The sequence below is a fragment of the Taudactylus pleione genome, unplaced genomic scaffold (genome assembly GCF_031769625.1).
Source record: "Taudactylus pleione unplaced genomic scaffold, aTauple2 ptg000305l, whole genome shotgun sequence".
Classification (NCBI taxonomy): Eukaryota; Metazoa; Chordata; class Amphibia; order Anura; family Myobatrachidae; genus Taudactylus; species Taudactylus pleione.
Genome location: NW_028284706.1, coordinates 45,770 through 67,500, shown reverse-complemented (window position 1 = coordinate 67,500; position 21,731 = coordinate 45,770).

Sequence of the window (21,731 nt, the reverse complement as noted above, 5' to 3'; positions counted from 1 at the left end):
GAGCACAAGGCAGACTCCTGGTGGACCGGACACCCTCACCAAGGAGGGGTGCCGTGCGCGCCATGGGCAAAGGGAGGGTCGAGTTCGCCCGTGAGATGGCTGGGACCCCAGGGTTCCAGCCAAGCGATCTCCCCTCCCAGCCGGGACGCGGGGTGCCTGATCGATCGGAAGGGTAACTCGGGTGAAACTTTGGGCCAACTCACGCTGTGCCCCACGGATCTCTTCCTGGCTCTCTCTCTCACATCTCTTCGCCACCTATGAATCCGCCCGAGGAATTCCCTCGGACGTCACGGTGTCGCTGCTGCGCGCCACTTTTTGGGGGGCGCCAGCAGATTTTACCCAGGCTCCTGGAACTGGGTCCCGGCATCGGGCCCTTTTTCCCAACCTCATCGGGACTTCCAGAGGTTGCAGTTCCCCTGTCTGCCACCAGGTGGCAGTGCTACGCAGGGAAGGGTCGTCCTCATTAAGCCTCAACGCGAGACCCACGGGGCTCCCGCACTGGTGGATGGGGCTCTCACCCCGGTCACCCTCTGGTTCCCTGCTCGGGCCAGCTCCGTCACGGCAACTCCCTCACACTCCTGGTAAAGGGAGGGAGAAGATTCGCCCTGTTCAGCCCACGCAGGCTTCCATGATAGCAGAGGGGCCTCTCTGCCCTTTTAGGCCTGGAGCCCTGCCCGGGCAACCTCAGACACAGAACCTCCCTTGCACTCCTGGTTCCCTCTCCGGGCCACCTCGCTCGCAGAGTCCCCATGGGTCTCATGGAGCATGGCCTGGGCCTCCTCGGGTGGGATAAGACCCCGCCCCGCCCTTCTCTCTTGCCCGCTCCTAACAATCCGGGGGAGGAATTCCCCCGGGGGTCTCGCCATCGGCGCTGCGCGCCGACTTCAGCGGCGACTTCCCTCTCTCTTCCCCGAGGCCTTGGAAGTGCCGGCCGGACACGAGCACCCTGATCCGACCTCATTGGGGCCTCCGCAGAGGGGAGTCGGCCTCCCGGGACCGCCGCCCCGAGGCCTGAGGGGTCAATGGGTGGCTGGGGAGGGGGCACGGGCCCGACCGGCACGGTGGCGCCCCCCGGCGGACGCCTGGCGCCGGAGCAGCAGCACCCCGAGAAAATTTTTGGGAAAAAAATAAAAATAAAAAAGGCCGCCCATGAAATAAAAACATGGGGAGACTGTAAGGTGGGGGGGAAAAAAACCCCAGGCGCCCCCTCCCACCCTGGTGGACACGTGGCGCCATTGCACCCCAAAAATATTTTTTTGGGGAAAAAATAGACACCCCCCCCCATGAAATGAAAACATGGGGAGAATGTAAGGTCTGGAAACGCGCCCCATCCCCCCCTGGTGGACAAGTGGCGCCATTGCACCCCAATTTTTTTTAATTTTTTCTAAATAGCCACCCATGAAATTAAAACATGGGGGGACACGCGCCCCCCCGGTAGACAAGTGGCGCCATTGCACCCCAATTTTTTTTTAATCTAAATAGCCACCCATGAAATGAAAACATGGGGAGAGCGTAAGGTGGGGACACACGCCCCCCCGGTGGACAAGTGGCGCCATTGCACCCCAATTTTTATTTTTTTTCTAAATAGCCACCCATGAAATTAAAACATGGGGGGACACGCGCCCCCCGTTGGACAAGTGGCGCCATTGCACCCCAATTTTTTTTTTCTAAATAGCCACCCATGAAATTAAAACATGGGGAGAGCGTAAGGTGGGGACACGCGCCCCCCCGGTGGACAAGTGGCGCCATTGCACCCCAATTTTTTTTTTTCTAAATAGCCACCAATGAAATTAAAATATGGGGGGGACACGCGCCCCCCCGGTGGACAAGTGGCGCCATTGCACCCCAATTTTATTTTTTTTTCTAAATAGCCACCCATGAAATGAAAACATGGGGAGAGCATAAGGTGGGGACACGCGCCCCCCCCCGGTGGACAAGTGGCGCCATTGCACCCCAATTTTTTTTTTTTCTAAATAGCCACTCATGAAATTAAAACATGGGGAGAGCGTTAGGTGGGGACACGCGCCCCCCCCAGTGGACAAGTGGCGCCATTGCACCCCAATTTTTTTTTTCTAAATAGCCACCCATGAAATTAAAACATGGGGGTGACCCGCGCCCCCCGGTGGACAAGTGGCGCCATTGCACCCCTATTTTTTTTTTTTCTAAATGGCCACAAATGAAATTAAAACATGGGGAGAGCGTAAGGTGGGGACACGCGCCCCCCCCCCGGTGGACAAGTGGCGCCATTGCACCCCAATTTTTTTTTTCTAAATAGCCACTCATGAAATTAAAACATGGGGAGAGCGTTAGGTGGGGACACGCGCCCCCCCCAGTGGACAAGTAGCGCCATTGCACCCCAATTTTTTTTTTCTAAATAGCCACCCAAGAAATTAAAACATGGGGGTGACCCGCGCCCCCCGGTGGACAAGTGGCGCCATTGCACCCCTATTTTTTTTTTTTCTAAATAGCCACAAATGAAATGAAAACATGGGGAGAGCATAAGGTGGGGACACGCGCCCCCCCCCGGTGGACAAGTGGCGCCATTGCACCCCAATTTTTTTTTTCTAAATAGCCACTCATGAAATTAAAACATGGGGAGAGCATTAGGTGGGGACACGCGCCCCCCCCAGTGGACAAGTGGCGCCATTGCACCCCAATTTTTTTTTTTTCTAAATAGCCACAAATGAAATTAAAACATGGGGAGAGCGTAAGGTGGGGACACGCGCCCCCCCAGGTGGACAAGTGGTGCCATTGCACCCCAATTTTATTTTTATTTTTTTTCGGTCAGAGATCTCTTAAACACACACCCTCAGCACGTCATACACACCGACACCCATAACACTCTTGGAAACGTTATTTTCAGGGACATGCCCAATTGCTATGTGGGGTAACAGGGACATGCCTCCTCTTTTGTCTCCAATGGTTTGACTCGTGGGGACTTCATTTTAGGTGTTGGTGTGCTGTCCACCCCAAGTCCCCAGAAAGATAGAATTGCAAGAGCACACACACACACACACACATATAATAACCTTTTTTTTTTTTTTTTTCAAAATGGTCCGGCACTCATCTCCTGCAATCGAAAGGGCTTGGGTGCCTTCTGTATGAGTTCTCATTTATGAAAGAAAGAAGACTGTGGCAGTCCAAGATTAATTTTAGCAAGTTTTATAAAGTGGCATGTATGCTCCTAGTATAGCCAATGTTTCAGAGCCTGACTGGGCCTTTTATCAAGGCGAGCAATACAATCATTAAGATACAGATTGTTACTTGATGATTTTATTGCTCGCCTTGATAAAAGGGCCAGTCAGGCTCTGAAACATTGGCTGTACTATGAGCATACATACCGTTTTATAACACTTGCTGAAATTAACTCTTGGAGTGCTGCCGCCTTCTTTTTTGAGAATATATATATTATATATATGGCCTAATTCTTCTGGGATTGCTGAGGAGTTATTCTTATCGATTACTTGGAACAAAACTAATCAATCAAAAGTGATCGATACATTATTACACTTAAGAAGCTGAAAGAAGCCATCCGCAAAAAAAGGTCAACAATTCGACTGTCAAATGTCATCTTGCACCACGACAATGTCAGACTTCACACTTCGATGGCAACATCTGTGGCCATTGCCAAAATGAGGTGGGCAATAATGCCACATCCACCATACAGTCCTGATTTGGCCCCTTCTGACTTTCATCTGTTCCACCCTCTCAAATACTGTCGCCGTGGTCTACATTTTGAAGACATATAGGTTGTTAAAAACGCCATATGTTCCTGGGTCAAACACCAACCAATGGAATTTTTCCAAAGTGGATTCACAGCTTGGGTTGAGAGGTGGAGAAAATGTTTGAGGGCAGATGGTGAATTTTTTTGAGTAGAGTCATTCTGTTACTTAGGGCTCTATTTACTACAATCCGCATATTGAATGCAGATTGTAGTGTGATATTATCGACTGAATTCACAGTGCGAATTCAGGCAATATCACAGGGATTTACTACAAATCCATTGCAGGGACAGAGCTTGCGATAAAGCTCTGTACCTGCGAATCCCCTCCGCACACAAGTCACGGTATTTTTGCAAAAAATACCCCGCCCCGCGATCACGCCCCCACCCCGCGACCTCCCTCCCTTAATAGCACTTACCTGCAGTCATCGGTGCTCCGGTGATGTCCTCCATGCCTCCGATCAGGTGATCTCCCATACTGCACTGGGACCGATGACCGGGCCGCAGTGCACCATAGGAGACCAGCTGACCGGAGGGGAGTCATCACCGGAGCCCCAACCACCAGTCTATGGAGTCAGGTAAGTAAATTTTTTTTTTTTTAAGCAGAGATCAGCTTGCGGTCTGTTGAGACCACACAGCTAATCACTGGGACCGGCTCCAGGCTCTACTCTCCCCGTTAGAGCAGAGTAGGAGCCCGGTAACTGGGGGAGACCCTGGATAACCCCACCTCCAGGTGGCGTTATCACAGGGCTTTCCCTGGTATTTTTTTACAATTTATTTTTAGTAACTTTGGTCGGATCACATTTCCCATTACAATTATGGGAAATGTGATCTGCTTACTAAAAATAAGTAATACTTAGGGGTTGGAGTAGAATTTTACGAATTCTACTCCAATTGCCCTGTAATAACTATAGGTGATACTAAAATAATGTGAAAAGGGTGTGAAAACACCATTTTTCACTTTATTTTAGTCAAAATAATGTTGATAAATAGAGCCCTAAGACTTCAAAGTATTTACTGCAAATTTTCAAATCTGTATCTATAATAAAATTTGAGTTGAGAGAATTTAGGCATTACTTTTTGAACAGCCCGTGTGTGTGTGTGTATGTATATGTATATATATATTAGGGATGTGCAGGCTCGGATAGGTTCGAGTTTGCACGTGGAGTTCGGATTTTTCCCTCCAAAAAAACGGAACTCAGAACGAGGCAAAACGTCATCTTACATGGACGAACATCATCATTCCTGGTCTTTTGTCCAGGAATGATGATGTTCGTCCATGTAAGATGACGTTTTGCCTCGTTCTGAGTTCCGTTTTTTTGGAGGGAAAAATCCGAACTCCACGTGCAAACTCGAACCTATCCGAGCCTGCACATCCCTAATATATATATATATATATATATATATATGTATATATATATATATATATAATATAGTACCAGTCAAAAGCTTGGACACACCTTCTCATTCAATGGTTTTTGTTTATTTAAATTATTTTCAACATAGATTAATACTGAAGACATCAAAACTATGAAACGACACATATGGAATTATGTTGTAAACAAACAAGTGTTAAACAAATCAAAATATGTTTTATATTTTAGATTCCTCAAAGTAGCCCCCTTTTGCTTTGATGATAGCTTTGCACACTCTTGGCATTCTCTCAATCAGCTACATGAGGTCGTCTCCTGGAATGGTTTTCCAACAGTCTTGAAAGAGTTCCCAGAGGTGCTGAGCACTTGTTTGTTGCTTTTCCTTCACTCTGCGGTCCAACTCATCCCAAACCAGCTCAATTGGGTTTAGGTCGGGTGATTGTGGAGGCCAGGTCATCTGACGCAGCACTCCATCACTTTCCTTCTTGGTCAAGTAGCCCTTACATAGCCTGGAGGTGTGTTTGGGGTCATTTTCTTGTTGAAAAACAAATGATGGTCACAGTAAGAGCTAACCAGATGGGATGGCATGGCGCTGCAGAATCCTGTTAATTCAAAACCATTCCAGGAGACTACCTCATGAAGCTGATTCAGAAAATGCCAAGAGTGTGCAAAGCTGTCATCAAAGCAAAAGGGGGCTACTTTGAGGAATCTAAAATATAAAACATATTTTGATTTGTTAAACACTTTTTTGTTTACAACATAATTCCATATGTGTTCTTTCATAGTTTTGATGTCTTCAGTATTAATCTACTATGTTGAAAATAAGTTAAATAAACAAAAACCATTGAATGAGAAGGTGTCCAAACTTTTGACTGGTACTGTGTGTGTGTGTGTGTTTATATATATATATATATATATATATATACATGCACGCACACGTACTCGACAGGCCACATGTAATAAGCTGTCTGTTTTGGTAAATTGTGAGTTTTGTGCTAAACTCACAATTTTTCACAACTCTCCAATGTTAATAGGGTGTCAGTTCAATAGAACTCGCATTTTTCAGAGTTACTACAAATCCCCATTATCAAACTCTCATCCAGATGTTTTCCCATTGAAAACAATCAACTCGCCCAATGTAATAGGGTGTTCATTTCAGACTCGCAAAAAAAAAAGTTAACCAAAATACCCCAAATAATAGACCTGCTTCAGGATAGCAAGTATATTCTGAGCAGGTCAGATTAACACAGAAACATGCACATATCCATGAGATAAGTACACAGTAACATGCACGTATGTAAAACATTTTTTATTTAAAAAGAATGTGTGCGGCCCCCCCCCTTCCCCAAAAGCAATAACCAGCCCCAGGCTTTCTAAAGCCTGCCCTGGTTCTAAAAATATAGGGTAAAAAATGTGTAGGGTTCCCCTGTATATTAAGAACCAGCACAGGGCTTTGCTGAGCCGGCCCTGGTTGTGGAGAAAAGGGACAAAACGAGTAGAGGTCCCCTGTATCTCCACAACCAGCACGGGGGGGGGGGGGGTAAATGTGACAGCGAGGGAAAACATTTCACAGGTTTCCCCGGCCAAAGCATATTCAGCCCAGGCCGGGGATCCCTGGGGAGTTAGGTTGAGTTAGCTGTAAATTAGATGTTTAAATATTCTCTACTCGGTACTAAATATTCGGTACTACACGTCCCAGCAAGCCTCCCCCGCATGCTGTTACTTGGAGAACCACAAGTACCAGCATGTGGGGCATTACGGGCCCGGCTGGTACCTGTAGTTCCACAGACAAAGAAATACGTTAAAAAACACAACACACACCGTGAATGTAAAAGTTTATTATTACATACATGCACACTCACTCACCTAGTATCCCTGAAGCCATCATGTCCCCTTGTCCAGTAGATAGTCCATAGGGGTACCTATAATAAAAAATCCATACTCCCCTCTCCTATGCATAGTTCAGGTCCTTTTCGGTCCAAGTAGACATCCAGGGGTTTAAAATAAAAACACAATAATAGCCGAAACCAAGCCGGACTGATGAAAGGTATGTGTGTGCCCTGGAGAGGGGGACCCTTTTATTGGGGGGGGATCCCCAACTACCCAGGGGTCCTTGGCCTGAGCTGACTAGCGGTCAGGGGTAATGCTTTGGCCGGGGAAACCGGTGAAAGGTTTTCCCTGGCTGTGGCATTGCCCTCTGCTAGGAAGAGTCCGGTGCTGGTTATGGAGATACCCCTACTCGTTTTGTCCCATTTTTCCACAACCAGGGCCAGCTCAGCAATAAACTGTGCTGGTTCTTAATATACAGGGGCCCCCTACGCATTTTTTCCCCTGTATTTTTAGAACCAGGACAGGCTTTAGAAAGCCTGGGGCTGGTTATGCTTTTGGAACGAGGGGGGCTGCACGTTTTTTTTTTTTTTTTTAAAACACACAGAAGCCATCACTGATCTGTGATGGCTTCTACATAACTTGCACCTTTTAATGCTAGTCACATTAAAAGGTGTCAGTTTAGTCTAAAAACTCGCCAAAATTCACAAATGTAGCCTTGAGCTGAAAAGTTTGCAGGCTACTGAATTTGCGAATCACAGCACAAACTCGCACCTTTAAAAAATGCAAGGTGGTGTGAGTTTGTACTGTTACTAAAACTGACACCCTATTACATTTGGCTGTGTTTACATTTTCAATTTATTAAGTTAGCAATGAATTGGATGTAACTGTCAACATTTTAAAAATAATTAGCAGTTTAGTAGCTCTTCCAATTGCCCAGTAGAGTGAACACAATTTTTTTTTTTCAAACTTTAACTGTTATAATTTTACATTAAATTATATTTGTTTTAAGATTATTATATGATGTTGTCCAAATCCATCTAGTGGAAGGCCCAGAACAGGTTCCTTGTGTCAAAGTTCTGCCCAACGCACTCCACAGTGAGGTCCGACTGGGACCCCAATCACTCCATTAGGCATCCCAGACCAATTACCAACCCTCTGTGAAGTTTTCATCAAAATCCATCCAGTGGAAGGCCCAGAACAGGCTCCCCGGGTCAAAGTTCTTCCCAGTATACACCAACTGGAGGTCCAACCAGGACCCTAACCCCCTACTATGTATTATGGAATCCAATGTTACCACTCTGAAGTTTTCATCCAAATCCATCCAGTGGAAGGCTCAGAACAGGCTCCCCTGGCCAAAATTCTGCCCAGCCTACACCAACTGGAGGTCCCATCGGGACCCTAAACCAGCTAAAACCTAGCCAGGATCCAACTGGACCACCTCACGTTGGCTTCATCCCAATCAGTGCAGGTGTGTCCAAATGCATAACCAGACAAACAAACCAATTTTATATATTCATACAGATGTATCCTCTTACCTTTGCCTTTTTGCTTCATTTAGCACGAGCTGCTTAGCAGGGCTATGACACTCCACCACGAGTAGTGATTGGATAACTCCCCAATTTTTTTTTTTTGCTGCAAAATAATTTGTATAAAGTAACAGATTAAAGTAGCAAATTTCATGAAAAATTACAGGGCGTGGCTAAGTCTCAAGTCCATGGCATGGCAAATTTGGCCACATGGCTAGATTTTAGGAATGAAAGTAATAATGCGCACTCAACAGGGACTTTCACACAGACTTTATTCTTCAACTAACCGGGTTTGCTGCTACTTACTTGATGTGGGCTTTGTCCTGATGTAGGCCAGATTATGGGCAAACGTCGACTGCACTATGATGTTATACCACTTTTGAAAAATAAAATCTTTGAAAAGTCCCTGTTAAGTGCACTTTGTTTTGGATTATAATTGTGTAATTCCAAGGGGTGATGCTGGGTTTGCACCCTGTATATAATGTATGTATGATTTTTTTTTTGTATGTACTAAATAGAAATACACCTTCCCTAGGGAACCTCTGATGAAAATGATCCTCCCTGGGCAAACAGTGTCTTCAGTTGGTACTCATTATTCATGTAGGAGATCACGGTCTGGAAGATGCCTGTTTGTGTAGGAATGTAACCAATGTCATCATATTACAACATAGGTTCAACCAGATTTGTGCCCCCATGTCAACTCCTGTCCCCTGTCACTGCGATCTCCTCAATGGTCCCTTCAACTTACATCATTGTTGGAGAGCCTGCATGCTTCTCTTCCTCAGCGGTGCAGCACGAAGGAGAGACGCTGATAGTCAAATGCGGAGCTGGTGGGGTGAATATGGCTCCGCCCATAGGTCGCAATAGCCCTATCATTATGCCGCTTGAACTGCCCCTAGGGGTGTCCCATATCCAAAATACCTGGGACCAGAAGTGTTTTGGATATGGTATTTTTTTATTTTAGATTATTTGCATACAGTAAAGAGATCTTGGGAATGGGACAGTCTAAACACAGAACTCATTTATGTTTCATGTACACCTTATACCAGAGCCGTAACTAGTGTTTTTGGTACCCTGAGCCAGAAAGACCATTGATGCGCCTCCTGAGTGTGTGTGTGTGTGTGTGTGTGTGTGTGTGTGTGTGCATGACCCCCGGTGTATGTGACCCCCCCCAGTGTCAGTGTGGTCCCCTGGAATGGGCGCTGGGAGAACTACATCTCCCAGCAGACCTTGCCCCTCCCACCAGCCCCCGAGAATCCCAGCAGCCAAATCTCCAGTGAGAAGATAGAGGGGCGGCCACCGGGAGCCGCGGAGCCCCCGGGGCAGGTAAGTGCAGAATACATTTTTTTTTTTTTTTACGCGGAGCTGAAAACCCTGCGACCACTTTTTTAAATTGGATACCGCGGGTATCCTCCACCTAGTCAGAATATAAGAATGTTATACTTTACTGTTAATTGTCATGAAGCATTGGTTGAACTCTGTGTAGCATCATGGGCTTTGATTTTTTAGTTTTGAACACAAAATAAGTCCTAGAAAAACAATAGAAAATTCTAAAAATGGATAAATATATATATTCCCTTCCAATGATTAAAGCACACATAACACACAGAAAAGCAAGAGACCTCATAGACCAACTCATATCTAGTTACTGCAAAACCTGTAAACTACCACCAACCACCACAAAATCAGTAAGCTTAGTGGTGCGTAAGATGATGGATTTCTAGAGCACTTAGATATCACATGCCCAATTTTAAATCCACAGAAACAAGAAACAATCAAAATTCATAACAATCGCATTCAAATTCAGAAATGTGGAATACATAACATGCCCATGCAAGCAAATATGTAGGCCACACAGTAGGGCCATTAAATAAAAGAATTCTACAACATAATAATATACTAAACAAACACAAAGCCTAGTAGAACACCTCAAACTGTCACAAGCCGACGCTGCGCCTTGCGTCCTACTCAGGTTCTGGTTCTCGCTAGGCAACTGGAACGTCGCTACTTTCTGTAGCAGACTCCAACAGCTCCGCCGATTGCTGGGCAACAAGGATGCCGAACAGCCACAGGGGCTGCCTGTCGTTGATTGGAGCTTCTGCTTGAATGCGCAGCATCACAGCTGCTTACAATCCTCCCGCCTTTTCTAACTGCAGTGATTAGTGGATCTCTTTGTTATAAGGCAGTCAGGCTACCTCCTCTTTTCTGGTTATAGCTTATGCCTTGCATGCAAGTCCTTGGTCTTGTTCATGATCGTGGAGAATCACTGCCAGCCAGAACTTCTGCAGTGATCCTGCTAACCCTGTCCTGCGTTTCTAGTTGTCGTCTTGACTACAGTCACACCTGCTGTACAGTTATTCTTGGAGCACCAACATCCACTCACGGCCTTACCGCTTATTCCACCCAAGTGCAGTGACATCAGCCTACTGCCCTTGCCGCTCACACTGTTAGTGCTGCGACATCTACCGTCAGCCTCGCCTTTATTCCACCCAGGAGCAGCAACATCAGCTGCTCATAGCACCAAAGAGCCGCATCATAAACCCGCAGCTTAGTTGCTCAGTTTCCCACAATTCTGCGACTTCTATCCGTGGCTCTGCTATTCAGATCACCTCTGCATAGCAATCCAGCCACTTCACTCCACACCCAACTAGTGGCTCAGTCACTCATGTTTATTTCAGAGTTCACTACATCTGTCTCCAGTCAGATCCCTAGCCGCACACATCTCCAGCAATATCTGAACTACTGTGTAAGCCTCTACTATTCCGGGCATAAGTCCAGGCGACAACCTAAGTACCGGTGAGCATGCTCAGCTCTATGCGAACAGGGGGCTGTTATTGGCATAAAGACCTTGCCAGTGTGACTCTAGAGGTCTTACACAATAGTAGTTCAGGTCACCATAACAAAGACAATGACACCACATTAAAATAGATAACATAGATACACTAACCACCCCAAAAATGAAGGGAAATGTACAAAAAGCCGTCTCATGATTAGAAACTAAATTGATATAGAAATTAAATAAGCACTTCCAGCTAACAAACCAGAGGCCTCTGCAGTTTTCATAATTTATTAGTGTATTATCTCTTCCTCCATATGTCTTTCTATATCACTGATTATTTACAATCGATTGTTTATACCCACCCAGTGGCAGTCATAGGAGCCCTTTGGCTTCGCACCTGGAATGCTGAGTGCAGAATTTAAAAAAAGCTCTGCAATCCCTGCCTTTCATTGACAAGATAATTTTTGATCCTGAATTAGACAAAGTTATTACTTTGGTGGCTGCTTCTAGGATGCCTTTCTTACCATCCTCAGCTGCTAGGCCTAAGGTTCTCGCTTTTCACTCCCAAGTGAGACCCTGTTTTCTGCTGTCCTTTCGTGGCCAGAAAACTTCTTCCAGCGGTGGAAAGCAGTCTTGGGAAGGCCGCAAACAGGCCCCTAAGCCCACTGACAATCAACCCGCATGACAGGTTGGGCTCCCACTGGATATCTCCAAGGTGAGAGGTGGTCTGTGCTTGTACAGCGAGAAATGGTGGAAGATGACATCTGATTCTTGGGTCTAAAAGATTGTAGGAAGAGGCTATGCCCTGTTTTTCAAACTCTGCCCAGTCATTTTCCCACCACCAGTCTGCCTCACAAGCCTGCAAAAGCCGGGGCTTTAAGGGTTTGAATCAAATCCTTTCTGGATTTGGGAGTTATCTCTCAGAGTCAGAGGGGATCCAGTTTCTATTCAAACCTTTACCTTGTAGGAAAGCCAAATGGTTCTTCCACCCCATCCTCAAGTCCTTGAATGTTTAACTCTGTGTTGCCAAATTTGAGATGGAGTCCCTCAGGTTCATTCTACAGGCTCTTGAACCAGGAGATTTCCTATTATCCTTGGATGTCAAGGATGCTTACCTGCACATCCAGATTTGGGAATGGCACCAGCGGTTTCTTTGGTTTGCGATCCTCCTCGGACTACTACCAGTTTCGTGCCTTAACTTTATGCCTATCCAGGGCACCTCGTGTATTCACCGAAGTGGTGAACTGGCTTGAATCCAGTCTAGCATCCTCTCAGCAGCTAGTACATCTGGGGGCCCAATTGGACAGTCAGGTTCAAAGAGTGCTTCTTTCCTGGGACAAGATTGTCTCCCTATTGGTGTTGGTTCACTCCCTTCTTATTTGGCAGGTGTCAGTGCATCTCTGCATGCAGGTCTTAGTTAAGATGGTGCCCACCTTTGACATGGTGGAGTTTGCCCAGTATTATTCCAGGATTTTCCAGGCAGAAATCATGTCCAAGTGGAATGGCTCTTCCATTCACGTCAAGTCTCAAATGACTGTCCCTGGTGGCTCACCAGTCCCTACTTTGGTGGCTTCACACATCTCATCTGGACAAAAGTCATCCCTTTCTGACCACTCAATGGGTTCTACTCACTACAGATGCTAGTCTAAGGGGCTGAAGGATGATCATGCAGACAGCGACTATTCAGGGTCACTGGATGGAAAACAGAGAGTTATGGCAATACTTACCCTTATTAACTCTCTGTCTTTGAAGTCCATAGGGTCCACAGGGAGACAATGGGGTGTAGGTGGGACTTGGAGGACCAGACACTAACAGCAAAGCTTTTTCAATCCCAGGATGCTCCGGTCTTTCTCCCTATACCCCGCCCACAGCCTGAGGGCAACTGAGTTTTGTTAACAAGCCCAAGGCAGGAGCAGGATAGGAAAGAAGGAAGACTGGTACACTGAAGAATCACACTCTCACACAGAGAAGGAAACAAGTGACGAAGAGAATAAACCCATAGAATCCAGGAGCATCAGGGCGGGTGCCCTGTGGACTCTATAGACTTCAAAGAGAGTGAGTTAGCAAGGGTAAGTTTTACCATAACTCTTTTCTTCTTCAGGGTCCATATGGCTCCACAGGGAGACAATGGGGATGTCCCAAAGGAGTTGTTCAAGGGCGGGGAGGCTCCTGAGCTACGTGGAGAACCCAGCACCCACAGGAAGCATCCTGAGAGGCAAATGTATGAAAGGCATAGAACCTAAGAAAGGTGTGGACAGAAGACCAAGTAGCACCTTGCATAGTTGTTCAGCAGAGGTGCCAAGGCGGGCTGCCCATGAGGGACCCACAGAGCGAGTAAAATAAGCAGATACTGTAGCCGGCACAGGAAGGCCAGTCTGTGTGTAATCCTGTGAGATAGTCATGTGAATCCATCTGGCCAGAGTCTATTTGTTAGCTAGCCATCCCTCCTTATGGAATCCATACAAGATGAAGAGGGAGTCTGATTTCCTGATGGAACTAGTACGGTCCACATCCAATGAAGCGTCACCTGCCAAGAGGTCTGGTGATTGAAAGGCCGGAACCACAACTTCCTCATTAAGGTGGAAACGAGAAACCACTGTGGGAAGGAAGCCAGGGCACATTCCAAGAACAGCCCTGTCCTGATGAAAGATCAAAAAGGGGGAGCAACATGAAAGTGCCCCTAAATCCAATACCCTACAGGCAGATGCTATAGTCAGAAGAAACAGTCTTTGCAGTGAGCCACTTGACATATACCGATTCCAGGGGTTCAAATGGAGGATCCCGAAGTGCGTGGAGAACCACTGACAAATCCCACAGAGCCACAGGAGGGACAAAGAGGGGTTGTATACATAGAACACCTTGTAAGAAGGTGTGAGCATCCAGTAGAGGAGCAATTCTGCGCTGGAACCAGATGGAGAGCAGAGATATCCACTTTCAGAGATGCTAGGTGGAGTCCAAGATCCAGTCCAGCCTGAAGAAAAGCAAGTATTCTAGAAACTTTAAAAACTTGAGGGTCATAGTTTCAAGGGGCACACCACTGGAAATATGTATGCCATACCTGGTAATAAATCCTGGCAGAGGCCAGTTTAGGCGCTTTTATCATGGTCTGGACCACAGAGCTAGAAAATCACTTAGACCTTAGGAGGGATGTCTCAAGAGCCAAGCTGAAAAAGACAGGTGGGCCAGGTCCAGATGTAGACAGGGACTCTGAGAAAACAGGTCTGGTCAAAGAGGAAGTTGAAGAGGAGCATCTATGGATGATTTGTGGGTGGGGTATAGAGGGAAGGACCAAAGCATCCTTGCTGTTGGTGTCCGGTCCTCCAAGTCCCACCTACACCCCAATGTCTCTCTGTGGAGCTCTTTGGACACTGAAGAAAATAATTTTTTCTACCATAAACATCTTGGAGCTTTGCACAATCTACAGGGCCTTGGACATTACAACTTTTTCAAGGCCATCTGGTCAAAGTTTGCTTGGACAACGCCACCGCTGTCACTTACATAAATCAACAAGGCAGCACAAGGAGTTGACAGGCCATGTGGGAAGTAAGCAGAATCCTCAGGTGTGTGGAAAGATCTCTTCCGACCCTGTCGGCAGTTTACATCCTGGGAGTAGAATATTTGGAGGCTATCTCAGCCACCAGTACGTCCACCCAGGGGAGTGGTCTCTCTAACCGGAGATATTCCAACTTACTGGTGGATCGTTGGGGTTGTCTGATGGCGTCCTGTCTAAACCACAAGCTCCTCCACTACTGCTCCAGAACTCAGAATCCACGGGCCTTCCTGTTACAAGTCGCCAGCGCATCTTGTCAGCTTCCTTTGCAACAGTTGCCTCTCCTTCCCTGGTTTGTCAACCACTTGTTCTGAGCCCTGCTCCTAGACTACTGTCAAAACCGGAAAATTGGCGAAGACAGAATCTGTTTGCAATTAGAATCTGCGCAATGCTGTCTTGTAAAGGGCCAAGACTCCATCTTAGAAATAAAATCTCACAGCACTATTTTGTAAACAAAAGGTACATAGTCAGCCTTCCTCAAACACAGGCAGACTAGACAGGGAGGCTCCGACAGCACAGCTGGAAGCCTCCTTCCTGTATGAGAATTAAATTCACTGTATAAACACATTTTGCAATTGCAGTTTAAAAACATCAGAAAAATACATGTGTGCTTATATATATATATATATATATATATATATATATATATATATATATAATGTGTGTGTATATGTGGCCCATTTATAATATCACACAGACTTATATTTGAAAAGTAGCAAAATTCCCTGCAACTCATACACACAATGTTAAACAGAATACAGTCAGTTTTTTAGTGATCCTTCCCAAAATCATACTGGCATGGCCACACACACACATAGATGCCCTTCCAGCTTAGTGCTGCTCGCTGAGTGCCCCACCGACCCTCAGACGCACAACGCAATTCAGTGGTGTTTTCCCCGCATACATACATTTAAAAGCAATGGTCCCGTAACGCAAAAAGGATAATTAAGGAATGAATGTTTTCTGTAACTATGGCTTAGTAAAGGACAATTGAACTGTGTGTGGAACCATACTGATCGACTCTGTTTCTACAGCATTCCGGTGACATCAATATGAAGATCAGAACATGCGGCTATGAAATATGAATGTTAGAGAGAATATCTATTTGAAATGTTGTTTTCCATAGCAGCTTAGATTTGCATGTTGGGGGATACAAAAGGAGGTTGGAGACCTTTTGTATCCATTTGGAATTGTCCAATAAATGCCCTGTAACAGATTTCTCCAAAGGACTGGTTATTCCAGTCTAATCAATAGAGCTAGCTAGCTGAGAGTAGAATCTAATTAACAGTAGTTTCAGATAACCAAAAGGATACTCCCTTTCTGATGACCTCACAGGTAAAAGGGGGCGGGAACATAGCATGCACATCCTGAGAAAACACAGTTTAGCAGAGGCATTTGCAGATTTTAGAAGGAAGAGAGAGGTACACTCCCTGACCAGACAACGGAAGAATGGGTCTCAGTTCCTCTGGGTTGTTATAGCTGAGTATAAAATGTGCAATATTTAGCCTATTTGGGTGTCTGTGGCTTTTTGGTGTTAATCTGTTATTAGCTTAGCATGGTGTGTGGTTTGTAGTTTTCTAAGGATATTCATGGGTCTGTGTTGGCATGCAGTGGATGATGTGTTGTCTGGTCTGTGCTTTTCATCTGCACTGTAGGGTACAGTGGTCTGTTGTCAGCATGCAGGAAAGGGATTGATTGTGGAATTGTTGTGATATTTGTGAATGATTGATGCTGGTTGATTGAGATCCTCTGGTGTGTTCTGTGTTTGGGCCTTGCCATGTGTTCTGTGTTTGGGCCTTGCCATGTGTTCTGTGTTTGGGCCTTGCCATGTGCTTGAACGGTATCTCTGCTTGGGAGAGATGGGCTTTGTGTGTGTTGTATACTCATGAATGTGATCATAGTGTGGTGTTGTGTGAGTCAGATGGGTATGTTGTCTGCGGTTTGTTGGAGATGGCTTGCCTCCATGTGGGGTGAACAAGGGAAATTGTGATTCTGCCCAGTTGTGGTGTTGTGTGGGTCAGATAGGTATATTGTCTTTGTTGTGGTTGTAGTCATTGATGGATGATTTGCGGAGTTGCTGCTTGGTGCAGGATGGAGTTTGCCTAGGGATCATGAGACTTGCAAACAAAGGAAAAACATGTGCTTCGGCCCTTCCCCCTCCCCACGGTCTAGTGACTACTGGATGAGGTCTGTAGTAGGATGGTATTGTTGTATATTGGAATCAGCTTGTGTGGTACATGTTGGAATATTAAATGGTGCAGTGTTTGTCTGATGTGTTGGCATATGATATTCAGCTTGCATATTTAACTAACTATGGCATTATGGGAGATTTCAATGAGGTAGCTTCATAATGGAGTTTGTTTGTAGACCATGCGGTTTGGACAATAGGGCAGGAAGCATTCCCAACCCCCCCCCTCACACACACACACTCCATCACCAGCCATCTTGAACGTGTGCTCTCAGCAGACATTGATATATCTCTCATTGTATTTTAATATGTCTCTCTCTCTCTCTCTCTCATTGCTCATTGTATTTTGATCTTTAATAACCGTTTCATGTATTTTAACTGTACCTTATGACCTAATGTTTGTACAATTTATTTGCGCTCATTATTAGATCATAGTGTTGTAACATCTGTACTTTTACCTGAATAATAATCTTTAGCGCTTCGGAACGCTATTCAACTGTCTTGGTATTTCATTAATGGTATAATCAAAATAGCGACATCTTGTGGTTTTAGAAGGTACAGGCAGGTTTTGTCTTAGAGGTTCTAGGCAGGTGAATCTTAGAGGTTTATAGGCAGGAATGTACTAAAAGGTATTTACAAATTTAACAGTGGGGGCTCGCATCGGTTTATCACACTATCTGATACACGATAACAATCGGTCTGTCCTCTCTCAGCAAAAGGGTGGAGGCGCCTTTTGAGAGACGCATTAGTCTCTCATTACCACAGTGTTGCTGAGAGCGTACTGCCGGTTATTGTGTAGAGGAAGCGCTGATCAGAATTCAGGGACAAAAGAGGAAAAAAAAAAAGGGTTTTTTTCTCTGTTGATAGAACCTTACGTTTAGAGGGGTGCCGCAGTATTGAGTATGCGGCTGAGATGCATTTTTGCGTACGCAGTTAAAAAGTCAATAAAATACGCTTGTGTGGTAGTCGCATAATTGTGTATGCGGCCGGTCGCACAATAAGCGTATACGCACTTCCGGTTCTGCTGCCACATGTTTGAACAAAGCCATTGAGGTTTACATTTTTTTCCTATCTACCAATATCTGGGTTAAACGTTTATTTTCTGCGCAGAGAAAAAGTGTGTAACAGTGTGTGTATTGTTGATAGGGGTAATTTATTCCCTAAAGTTAAGGGTACCGTATGATCCTTAAGGGCTAGGTGCAAGGGTTAGCCTAGTCGCTCGGTAAGCAGCTTTACCGTTCTAAACACAGTAGCAGGTGTACATGTTGTCTTTGTTGTATAGAGGTGCGTTAGAGTGGCCGACATACAAACTCTCATAGGTTTGGAAGTTACCTTACTAAAGCTTATCCGGGTGTGGAAGTTGCCTGTTTCAAATCTTATCTAGGTGTGGAAGTTGCCTTACTAAATCTTATCCAGGTGTGTGGACGCCGCCGACTTAAATCGTTCACAGGTAAGTGAAAGTATCTTGATTTTCTTTCACCGGTTTAAATTTTTATTGAAAAGCGTAGGAGTTGTCTCAGAATGGGAGCCACGCAAACAGTAGAAATGTTAGGCAATGATGTGCTGCTAATGGAGGCGCCGATCAGATCGGCCCGTCGTATCATGCATAACTAAGGCCCTCATTCAGAGCCGTACGCTCTGAGCAGAGCGCACGCTCTGAATGAGGGCCGGGCTCCATTTTCATGGAGCGTCCTCCTGGACGCTCGTATAGCTGTGGGTTACCACCCACAGGCTATACGAGCGTGCTTTGTGATGGCCGCGATGGTCGAGACCATCGCGACCATCGAATTTGCGAGCCGGAGCCTGCGGTTGAGGTTTTCAACCGCAAGCTCCGGAGTGATTTTGGCTCTATCAGAGCCAAAATCACTCCCACTGACATCACTAGTGATGTCAGTGGGCCGGCTTCTGACGGGAGGCGTTCCCATGGGAACGCCCCCGTCAGGGAGGCACGCCCCCGGCACGCCCACCAAAGGGGGCGTGCTGTCAATCAACATTGACAGCACGCCCCCTTTGATCGGACACAACGAGCGAAGGACTTTCCTTCGCTCGTCGCGTCTGGCGCATGCGCACGACGGAGCTCCCTCCGTCGTGCGCATGCTCAGTGCATAACATCGACCCACTTGCGAGCGGACAGCCGCTCGCGAGTGGGTCTGAATCAGGCCCTAAGTATGGTACTTATGCAATAAGGTATTGTGATATATGGTTTAATATGACGAGAATGAGTGTTAGAACGTTTCCCAGAATTGGTGGTTTTGATAAAAATGTGTTAGACAATGTCCAGGATCACATCAGTATGGTGCGATCCCGAGAGAAAAAGATTAAGTATTTTGTTTAAAACTGTGGTAGCATGAAAGGGATGCGTGGCTTAACAATGTGCAAATGACGCAAACTAGCGTCGTGAGCACATTACCAGAGAATAAACCTGCAGCGCTGAATTGCAATGCGTGCGAGCTGCGAAATAGCGCGCATGTGCGGCACGGTAGCATTGTGGAAGGTAGTACAGATGGTTCACGCACACCACCACCGTCATATGCGGATTGGGGTGTAGGTACAGTCAATGTGAAAACCCATAAAAATGTAAGAGATCCAGAGTGAGGTAGCTTAACTATTGTTTATTTTCTCCCTCCCATACCCCAACTACCAGTGCCCTCTTGCTTCCATATAAGGGAGAGGTACACTGCACATAGACACGAAAGCCTCAGGGTCCCAGGGACTAACCCAGTATTGTTTGTCAAAGCTTTATAGAACTGTTATGTTTAAATGATATTAAACTGTTGTGCTTTATCTTTCACATACAGGACGCAAGGCTGCCAAAGACATACGACAGCCATACCCGGCTAAGGTTAAATATTTGAAGTACTGCCCTGCTCAGGGGACAAGGAAACAATAGAACCGTAGACATTTATAACAGAATTTTTTTATTGCAGGAATTTTTGTACCAATACAGTATCCTTAGAATTAGTGATGGAAGGGATACTCATTTCACAAGTAATATCTTTTACAACATGTGTAAGGTGATAGGTACTAGTATCAAGATCATCCCAGACCACCTGTCTGTCTCCCGTTGAGATACTGTTTGCCAGGTAGCCTCATGTGAAAATATTATGAGGTTACTGTGCAGGTTCTCATGACAATGTGTAAGAACAACAGGAATTGAAGTGTTATTTACTAACATGCCTGAAGCAAACTGTAATGATGTTAAACCTGGAGAAAAATTCATTTGATCTAATAATTTCTTGTGTTCAGATTGCCTGATTGATTGGGGGATAGAACCATATCCGACGTGTTAACTAAATTCTACATCCTCAAAGGGTGGCTGACTAAGATGCCAGAGTCCATTCCACCAAATACAGGGAGGATTAATCTACCGGGGGAGATGCAAGGCGGAGACGAGGCCGATAGCATGGACCTGTCGATCGCGAGCTTGTGCCGGGAAGATTAAAAGGTGACTGTGAGCTATCTGAGCTAAAGAAATTGCAGATCAGTGTTGCAGCAATGGACCAGTCCGCTGTGTTCATTTTTGTATTCTTTTTCAGAGTTTTCACCATCCTGGGTTGCTTGGGGATTCCTGGTTTCGATGATAGGGGACTGATACAGACAATGGGAGCTGATGTCGGCATTGATGCAGAGGAGTCGAAAGGAGGAGTGCTATACCAAACCAGGGGAGTGCCGGTCCAATATGTAGTGTATAATAATGTAGCCTGAGTTTGAGTGGTCATGCATGGATATAACGTTTATGTTGTTTTAAGTCATCTTAGGTAATGCAGTCCCAACCCCTTCCAAGACTCTCCTTATAGGATAGGTGCATCCCAACATCTTTCCCATGATCCCTTAAGGATCCGCGGTGTGCGTATAAGGACAGTTTCATGTCCCTCCCGGAGACGCATTATCTGAATGGTTCAAATGACCATACCATACCGTGTCATACCATAATAACATTGAACGGTATATTCTCATGCATGGCTAAACAGATTCAGAACAGGTTGTGATAGCTCTTGATTGGCTATCAAAGGGTGGACTGTCAAAACCGGATAATTGGCGAAGACAGAATCTGTTTGCAATTGGAATCTGCGCAATGCTGTCTTGTAAAGGGCCAAGACTCCATCTTAGAAATAAAATCTCACAGCACTATTTTGTAAACAAAAGGTACATAGTCAGCCTTCCTCAAACACAGGCAGACTAGACAGGGAGGCTCCGACAGCACAGCTGGAAGCCTCCTTCCTGTATGAGAATTAAATTCACTGTATAAACACATTTTGCAATTGCAGTTTAAAAACATCAGAAAAATACATGTGTGCTTGTATATATATATATATATATATATATATATATATATATATATATGTGTGTGTATATGTGGCCCATTTATAATATCACACAGGCTTATATTTGAAAAGTAGCAAAATTCCCTGCAACTAATATACACAATGTTAAACAGAATCCAGTCAGTTTTTTAGTGATCCTTCCCAAAATCATACTGGCATGGCCACACACACACATAGATGCCCTTCCAGCTTAGTGCTGCTCGCTGAGTGCCCCACCGACCCTCAGATGCACAATGCAATTCAGTGGTGTTTTCCCCGCATACATACATTTAAAAGCAATGGTCCCGTAACGCAAAAAGGATAATTAAGAAATGAATGTTTTCTGTAACTATGGCTTAGTAAATGACAATTGAACTGTGTGTGGAACCATACTGATCGACTCTGTTTCTACAGCATTCCGGTGACATCAATATGAAGATCAGAACATGCGGCTATGAAA